The 9,409-nt window shown below is 46.7% G+C and overlaps 1 long non-coding RNA gene across 1 annotated transcript in view; it reads left to right on the top strand.

Moving 5' to 3' along the window:
* Window positions 1-6,607: 6,607 nt before the first annotated feature.
* The window catches only part of LOC147698907 (uncharacterized), a 105,458-nt gene continuing 102,656 nt past the window's right edge, over window positions 6,608-9,409 (top strand). The window contains exon 1 of the long non-coding RNA XR_015299379.1: window positions 6,608-6,724. This is a non-coding gene — a long non-coding RNA (uncharacterized LOC147698907). The remainder of the gene's footprint in view (window positions 6,725-9,409) is intronic.

Here is a 9,409-nt window from a genome sequence, read left to right as displayed (position 1 = left end):
CAATGTTAGCAAAGTCTGACATTGAATCTGCATTTAGGTTGCTTCCGGTGCATCCCCAAGATCAGCGCTTGTTGGGTTTTACGTTTCAGGGGAAATACTACATGGATATGTGCATGCTAATGGGTTGATCAATTTCGTGTGCCTATTTTGAAATGTTTAGCTCATTTCTGGAGTGGGTGTTCGCAAAGGCCACAGGGCACCAACATGTGATGCATTATCTTGATGATTTCCTCTTTCTCGGCCCAGCGGGCACTCGGGACTGTGCACGGGCATTGCAGGACTTCTGCGTGCTCATGCGGGGTTTCGGGGTTCCATTGGCGCCAGGTAAGACAGTGGGGCCGACTACCTCCCTGGAGTTTTTGGGCATAGAACTAGACTCCGTGGAGGGGTGCTTCCGCCTGCCGGCGGAGAAGATCGCCAAATTCAGGGCTTCCTTGTTGCAGTGTCTCCGGTCCGAGAAAGTGACATTGCACCAATTGCAGCAGACAGTGGGTCAGCTTAACTTTGCATTAAGGGTGATACCGATGGCTCGCCCTTTCTCTCGATCCATTGCCCAGTCCATGGTTGGCCTCAAGGAAGGGCACCACCGCACGAGACTGTCGGCGGAGGTTCGCCAGGACATGCTCATTTGGCTGGCATTCCTGGCGGACTTCAACGGCCGAGTGGTCTGGAGCAAACCCCCAGCCTCGTCGGCGGAACTCGGCTTGTGGACCGACTCGGCGGGCAGCGTGGGGTTTGGTGCGATCCTCGGAAACCGTTGGTCGGCACAAAGATGGCCGGCATGGTGGCAAACAAGCGGTTTGACGAGTAACATTGGCTTTCTAGAAATCTTCCCCATCTGGGTGGCTCTGTCGGCATGGCTGGAGGATTTCAGAGACCGCTCGGTGGTGTTTTGGTCCGATAACATGACTGTGGTTGAGTGCATTAATCAGCAGGCAGCACGCTGCAAATGGATATTGCGATTGTTAAAAGAAATTGTGTTACGATGCTTGAGATTAAACGTACAGTTCAGGGCAAAACATGTGCCGGGTGTACTGAATAATTCAGCTGATGCGCTATCTCGTTTCAAAATGCAGGCTTTCAGGGATTGTTTACCCTCAGCGGAGCTAGTGGCGGCACCATTTCCCGAAGCACTATGGCAAATCGGTGCCCCAGACTACAAAACCTCGTGGCAGCCATTTTAGCCCCCAGGACAAGGAGAGCTTATGAAGGGGCGTTCTGCTCGTACTGCGCCTTTTTGGGTCCGTCAGGGGAGCATAGATGGGGGCAGGAGGAGTGCTTTGTCCAATTTTTAGTGGCACTTCATGGAGAAGGCCGGTCGGCGGCAACCGCAATTCGGTATAAGGCCGCCATATCATTTATGGCTCAGCTCCACAGGATCAGGGACCCGACGGACTCCTTTCTAGTCAGGAAGGCTCTGTGCGGTTGCTAGCGCATAGAAGGGTGCAGAAAGGATAACAGGCACCCGATAGGATTTGATAAATTGACCACCTTGCTGGCTAAACTAGAAGAGACATGCTCCTCACCTAACGAGGTAATACTATTCCGGGCAGCGTTCGCATTAGCGTTCTATGGGGCCCTGCGGGTGAGCCAACTAGTGGTGGCAAATAAGAGAGATACGGAAGGAGGTCTGTGCAGGGATCACATCCAAGTAAGGGGGGATTCTCTGCTGATCTCGATAGCCAGGTCAAAGACGGACCAGGAGGCCCAGGGGAATAGTGTTGTGTTGCAGCGCGCTCCAGGTAGTCCCGGTTGTCCAGTGAGGCATGTTGAGGCCTACCTAAAACAAAGGTTGACAACGTGGGGGGGGGGGGAGCCTTGCTGTGACATACGGACGGCACCCCGTTGACAAGGTTTCAGTTTCAGAGGGTGCTGGCAATTACGATTGCAGCAGCGGGCTTGAACCTGAGTGATTTTGGGACACATTCATTCAGGATAGGGGCCGCTACAGAAGCTACGGCTCTAGGTCTGCAGGCAGACGAGGTGAAACAGTTAGGCTGCTGGTCTTTGAATTGTTTCAAGAAGTAATTGCGACTGCACATGTTATAAGTTACTGATGAAGTGCACGCACGCTTGTTGTCTTTTGTTTGGATTACAGTTTCACGAGCCTGTGACGCAGGGCGGAAATTGGAACCGGCCCAGTATCAGCTAACCACCGCATCAGGATTACGGAATGTAGGACGTGTGGTCTGGGTCGTGGGCCACTCATACGTGAGGCGTGCCGGGGACATATTCAAGACAGGTGATGCGATCCACACATCTGAGGAATATGGGTTCAGGGTGTCCTTCCATGGGAAGGGCGGCCTGTGTATTGACCGACTGCAAAGTTTTGTGGAGGAATTATTAGGGCGGCACAGGTCACCGCCATCTGTAGTCATAGTGCACATTGTGGGCAATGACTTGGTAAAACTGGGCAGACGAGCTTTAGTTGAGCAAATACTTTCTGTAGTTAGCTGGCTAGCAAAAAGGCTCCCGGGATGTACGATTGCTTAGTCTCACATGATTCCGAGGAGGGTATGGCAGGGTGGTTTGTCCACAACAGCGTTGAACCATTCGGTAAAGAGGGTCAATAATAAAATGGAGAAATTGTTTCGCTCTGCTCATCTCCAAAGCATATCTCATGGGTGCATCTGGGGTGATCACTGTTATTCTGATGATGGGGTACACCTGTCCAGGGTGGGTAATGACTTACTGATAGGAGACATGATAGCTTGGCTAGTGGGTTTGGGGAGACATGGCCTATAGGAGGTGTGGGGGGGCCAGATAGTCGGTTAACTATCTGGCCTGTGGCGGTAAGGTCATGATCGGTGAGCAGTGATTTCAAGGTCCCTAGGGGGGGCGCCACCCAATATGGATAGGAGCGCCCGGGGGGAGGCGGCCATTGGCCCCTCCCAGAGGGAGACGGCTAGATGCCCCTCCCTAGAATTTCCCGGGGGCCGGATATCCGCTCCGGCGGAAGAGAGTGCGGGGAAAGGGGGGGAGTCCACGCTGTCCTTCTTACGGATACCTCGCACGGAAACTCGGACAACCTTAAGATGGCGTCGAGTGAAAGGGGGCCCCCACGACAAGGGAAGTTACAGTTGGCTGCAAGGGTAAAGTCCTCTGCTCATGCGCCACTCACACGTGAGGGCGGGAATTTGGTGATAGGGATCTGACACCGGTTAAGACCATGCCATTGGCCCTTAATGTTAAGATGTACAAATTCGAATGTAATGCATTTGTCATGATTTTAGACTCGGCTAGGAAATCTTTGTATTAGAGATTTGTTAAGGTTAGCCTGAATACCTGTCTTCATCAAATGTAATTGAAGTTGAATTCGTACATGATACATGAAACGTTTTAATTTAAAGTTTTACAATTTTGTTTCATATTTTAGTAAATACGGCCGGGTTGGTCGTGAGGCCCCCCTGCCTTCCAAAAGTTCAAAACTGTGTCTGTCTCCTCCCATTGGGATTGGTGGTGGAAGGGGTGGCGGGCATCCCGGACCATATGGAAAGGGGAGACCACTCGGTCACCCCAAACGTATGGATGGGTGCCCCGATCCCCCGGGAAGCCGTTGCGGGTGGGGGGCGTGTCCCGGCCTGTATGCCCATAGCGGCGTGGCCGGAGCACGCCCCTACCGCCCAAAAAGGGTTGTCCTAAACACCCGCCCAGAAGTCCGTGTACCGATGGGCGTGATCGGGGCGCGGCCCCGCCTTCCCGCTGCTGGATAAAAGGCGCGGGAATCCAAGGAAGCGTCCTCTTGTTCCTGCGCTCTGAAGGCTGCACCACTCGTCGCTCGTGAGCCCTCAAGGGAACAAGCTGCAGTTTTTTGACCGACCCACCAGCCCCTGTTGCAAAATATTTGGAATGAATAAAGTCGTATGTTGCTATTTGATTGTAATAAAATATGTTTATTGGAATCGTTGCTTTCATCGTGCATTGATGACAAGAGTATGCATGTAATTGAATACTTGCTTATAGGCCTTTTCTCCCTTGTAGAAATGTTAAGTAATGTATGCAATAAAAAAATTTCTATGCTTTAGGACCTTTTTTCCTTTGTAGCAATGTTGAAGTCAGTGGATTTATCATGCTGTTTACAAGAGTAAGCATAGGTTTTCTTTCCCATAGTAGGTAACTAATTGTCGTATTTATTTAGTCTTCGGTCGGGCGGTAAGGTCATGATCGGTGAGCAGTGATTTCAAGGTCCCTAGGGGGGGCGCCACCCACTATGGATGGGAGCGCCCGGGGGGAGGCGGCCATTGGCCCCTCCCACGGGGGGCGGCACCCATTACGGATGGGTCGCCCAGGGAGAGACAGCCATAGGCCCCTCCCAGAGGGAGACGGCTAGATGCCCCTCCCCAGAATTTCCAGGGTGCCGGATATCCGTTCCGGCGGAAGAGAGTGCGGGGAAAGGGGGGGAGTCCACACTGTCCTTCTTACGGATACCTCGCACGGGAACTCGGACGATCTTACGATGGCGTCGAGTGAAAGGGGGCCTGCACAACAAGGGAAGTTACAGTTGGCTGCCAGGGTAAAGTCCTTTGCGCATGCGCCACTCACACATGAGGGCGGGAATTTGGTGATAGGGATCTGACACCGGTTAAGACCTTGCCGTTGGCCCTTAATGTTAGGATGTACAAATTCGAATGTAATGCATTTGTCATGATGTTAGACTCGGCTAGGAAATCTTTGTATTAGAGATTTGTTAAGGTTAGCCTGAATACCTGTCTTCATCAAATGTAATTGAAGTTGAATTTGTACATGATACATGAAACGTTTTAATTTAAAGTTTTAGATTTTGTTTCATATTTTAACCCCTTCGAGGCTATTGACGAGCTGGGCTCGTCATCGCGCTTACCTGTCGTGCGCGGATGACAAGGCCAGCTCGTCACGTAACGCGGTAATTTCAAATCTGCCGCGCACAGCGGGAAAAGCCGCCGCAGCGATGCGGTTAATAAATACGGCCGGGGGGGTCGTGAGGCCCCCCTGCCTTCCAAAAGTTCAAAACTGTGTCTGTCTCCTCCCATTGGGATTGGTGGTGGAAGGGGTGGCGGGCATCCCGGTCCATATTGGGGATTTGGTCATAGTAGGGGCCTAATCTGATATGATACATTTGAGATCCCTATGTGATACCTCAGCCGCGTGCTGGTCCCTTGCTGGTTATCTCTCTGTTGCAAGCAGAAGGGTCGTACCAGAGTCCCTGTGGGCTCAGGATACGATATCACCTACCTTACACTTGGATGATGTATTGGCTTGTATCAGCATGTTCTGTGCAGGTTAAATAAATGATTCAGTATTTTGTTTTTTAATTAGATCCAAAATCAAAGCCAACTTTTATAATGACCTGTTAAATTGAAAATCGTATGAGACAAACAAAAACAATATTCTTTTTTTATACGTGTTAAAATTAAAATGTGCCTCGGTGCAGTATTATTAAGAGTTTGCATTTTTGAGGTTTGGGTCTCTTTTGTGTAGATTAGAATATGAAATGAAATGCGTCTTTTAAACTACACGCCTAGCTTCCTTTGACTGCTCTTTCATTAGTTAATACTCCTTTACGATTGTAGTATTTATATCTGTCCTGCTGTAATGCTATGTACTCTATGCATGGCACCTGTTCAGACACACGCACAGCAATTATTACAGCGATGGCGAGAGACACACCCTCTCAGCCTGGGGTTTCGACGAGGGCCCGCTTTATAATTTGCTGCTGAAAAGAAAACCTCATGGCCTGGGGAGATCGGCTTCCCTAGTCTCTTGTTGTATACAGAAAGGTGCCTTTTCTTCAGACAGCTCATGACTTTAAAATACCAGTGGTCATTGTGCAGAAGCTGCCTTCCGGTATATTTGCACCCCACACACATGGTGTTACAGCTCTAATGTGCATGGACCGTGAAGCAAAAACATTTTTATTGACAGGTTCTCCAAAGAGACACGGGCCAACCAAAACACTGCCAAAACGACATCAAAGTTTGCACAGTTCCTTCATGTTTTATAAAAGCGCGTTTCACGCCCTCACCCGTCAAAAGCGTATATCATTTTTACTCGCCATTTCTTCCTGGCGTACTGTTTAACAATACGGCTTTATTGATAATAAGCGCAGAAAGAAAGCGCCCATCCCACTGGCGATCAAGTAGAAATCGACATTGTCCCGACAAATTAACAAACGTCACAGCCCCGGTACCCTGCTGCCCTTTCAACAGCCCCACAACCTCTGTAAAGGGCGACTGTGAATATAATGGCGCAATATCATAAACGTAAATAAATAAATAAGCATATTCATGAGATTTAAATGTATGCAGGCTGGAACAATACATTCCTCTCTCGGTGGAGCTCTGAAATAAAAGAAGGTGGGGCCGGCTGCTTTTGGGAGCCCTTCTGCTCGCCTAGCTTTTTTCGTCTTTCGCTAGTCGAGGAGCATTTTCAACCTGTTGCTGCTGCCGCGTTAGCTCGAGTTAGTATTTTGGTCGCTAGATAGCGAGGAAGAAGGAGGACTGTCTGCTGTCTGGTAGGAGGGCTTTGTCTGTTGTGCCTTTCCCTCTCTCTCTTCCTCTCACACACGCTCCCTCTTCCTCTCCCCCCGTCTCTGTGGTTTGTAAGGTAGGTTGCAGTGTGTGTGTGTATATACACATCTAGAGCAGGAAAATGGACTCATTAGGGAGGCAGGCGGTCATTACCACTCACACTGCACTTCCAGGGGGACTCCGGCTATAGGAAGAGAAACTCAGCCCTGGGGGACGAGGTAGGCAAGCTAACTTGTTTTAGGAAACACGAGCCCCTCCCCCCGAGCTGTTCACCTCCATTCCTAACTGTTAATCGCAAGTTTGGCAGCCTAAAATGTTGGCCATCTGGAAATTGTACCTCTACCCGCACCCCCAAAAAAGTGTTTAGTTCTACATTTTGTGATAAGGATGCAAAAGAGATTTGTGTCTGTTTTTCCCTTATTGTTTTCTAAAACAAGGACGTGAGCAGTTGTGTTTTGTTCTTCTATGAGTTTATTGATGCATCAATATATTTGCTTTGTGACAAAAGTAACCTTCTCTACTTGTTTCATGTGCTGCCCGTTGTATTTTTAATATGCCATATCTCTGGCTATGTATCATATTATTATGTACAGTAACAAAGTTGTTTTTTCAGCGTTTGCTTTTTTTTTGGTCGAACTTTATAACCCTGTCAAGCCTTGCTCTGAGGTTGTTTCTTTTGGGGTTGTAGCAATTTAAGGTGTTCATTTCTATTATACAATCTCCAGTACATACTTCTGTACCGAGCAGCGATTTTATTGTAAGTTTTGGAGGCTCCTGTTTACATAAATAAATACCTTTCTCTACCCTTGTTAAATAGTTATGGCAATGTGATACTCACATAAATATTATAGGGAAAATATGCCGTCGCTGTGTTTGTGTTACCCCCCAGTCTCTCTGAAGTGGACCTCAGATGCCATGTGTTGCTGGATGTAACTCATATAGAAACGCATAAATATTTGCTTGGAGTGTGTAGATGTTGTCTGGCAACTTTATATGTATAGCCATATATCACTCTATATCAGTATAAACAGGCAATCTGTCGTTTTGATTTTGCACAGCATCCTGTATTTACTGCTGTGGTTTGTATCAAGAGTATTTTCTTGCTGTATCTCCCGAGTTTTTTTGCAACGGCACAGATTGTTCAGGCCACCATCAGACGTGGCATTGATACTGGCTCTGAAGCAGAATGAAACAGATCTTTAATACAATTAGCTTTCTTTTCTTGTCCCCGAGATCTCAGATTAATACTGCTGCTTTGTTTTAGAAAGGCGAGCACAGAGCAGGGCCGATAGAAGAGAGTTACATAAACTGTTTGGAAAACTGCTCACGCATTTTATATAAAATGATGTCGGATAAGATGAGGCATGTAGGGAAAGAGTAATGTAAACACCCTTTCTATTTTTTGCATTAACACATTCTGTATATAGGAAAATGCCGGACGTCTTGTACTTGTTTCTTTTGTATATACAATGTATTCTTGTAGGCCTCTGACCGAGCAAGCTAGAATTGTGAAGCAATATTTCTCTGCACCTTCTGCCAAGGTCTCCGGGCTGGCATTCAAGATTCAGATTCAGTTTAATTCTCGTTAAAATACATTTGTCACGAGTCATTCTCCACAACTGAAGAAGAACATTTTTACAGCCAACAGGTTCCTCTCCCAGCCCCTGGGACTATTTCTTCTTGCTCTGCTCAATAGGCAGTTTCATTTCTGTGCCAAGTGGGTTAGCAACAGTTGAAAGGTATGCCGGCTCTTCATTTGTTGAAATAATGGCACCTGCTCGACTGATAAACACTAACGCGCTGTAAAAAGTTCTGCAGGATTTTTTTTCAACATTTTGCTTACATTGTTGTCATAGGTTTTTTTTTTCAAGCAATACTATCTTGACTTCAGGTGTATCTTAATTAATTGCTTTTGAAATCGCAAACCTTTAAAACGGGCACAGGTGAGGTATTATTTCCATATTGTGTATGCATATATATTTATATACATGTATGCATGTGTGTCTATATTTATTTATTTATATAATACGTATTTTTTTTAATTCGTTGACACTTCAGCCATCTAGCATGCCTAAAATGTCATTCCAGAGGGCACACGCATCGCTGTATACTGTAGCCTCTCACAGATATTTGACGATAAAACTAAGCGGGTCGGTCCACTGGCCTGGGCTCTCACTGCAAAGCCAGTTGAAAAGAGTCGGCGAAGGCCGGGAAAGAAACTGGGCATCCGTGCTCCTTACCTTGCATTTTCTCAAGTTTCTTTCTGTTTTTATTGGAAGTATACACACTGTGGAATGCTTTTCCAAGATGTTCGCCGAAGGAGGCCGAGATAAATATGAAACAAGAAGAGAGGTTTGTGCGAACGGATGGAGCTTTGAAATGGAGGCCATTGTAGCTTGATCAGTTGTACCTTGTATCAGTCCTTTGTTTGCAGGAGCTTGTGCTCAGTTTCTAAATCTGTAGAAAGAAAACATTTTGATTTAGGACCAGAGTAGCTGAAGAGCTGCATTTTTTGGCAAAAAATGCCCTTCCTTCTGTGGTCTCTTTTTCACAATAATGATCTCAATTCAGATTATTTTTTTGTAAATAGTTCTACAGATGTTTGCCTAAAACTTTTTTTCCTGGTCAATTGTTAATTTGTTTGTATGATTTAATTTTTTTTTTTTTTACAGTTTTTAGTTTAATTAAATTTTTTACATTGGCCATCACGTTAAACTGAAAGTAATATTAACCATTTTTTCCTTGGTTAGCCTGTCAGTTGACCAGACGTTGAGTAAGGGATGAGGAGAAGACAGGATGAATGTTTTTGCAATATAACTACTTCACGTGTATTGCTACAGAAATTACCTAAATCACACGGACCAGGTTTTAAATTTTTAAAGGAAATACAGCATTCAAGGAAT

The sequence above is a fragment of the Lissotriton vulgaris genome, chromosome 8 (assembly GCF_964263255.1).
Source record: "Lissotriton vulgaris chromosome 8, aLisVul1.2, whole genome shotgun sequence".
In the NCBI taxonomy this organism is placed as follows: domain Eukaryota; kingdom Metazoa; phylum Chordata; class Amphibia; order Caudata; family Salamandridae; genus Lissotriton; species Lissotriton vulgaris.
This window is presented reverse-complemented; position numbering and strand designations above follow the sequence as displayed.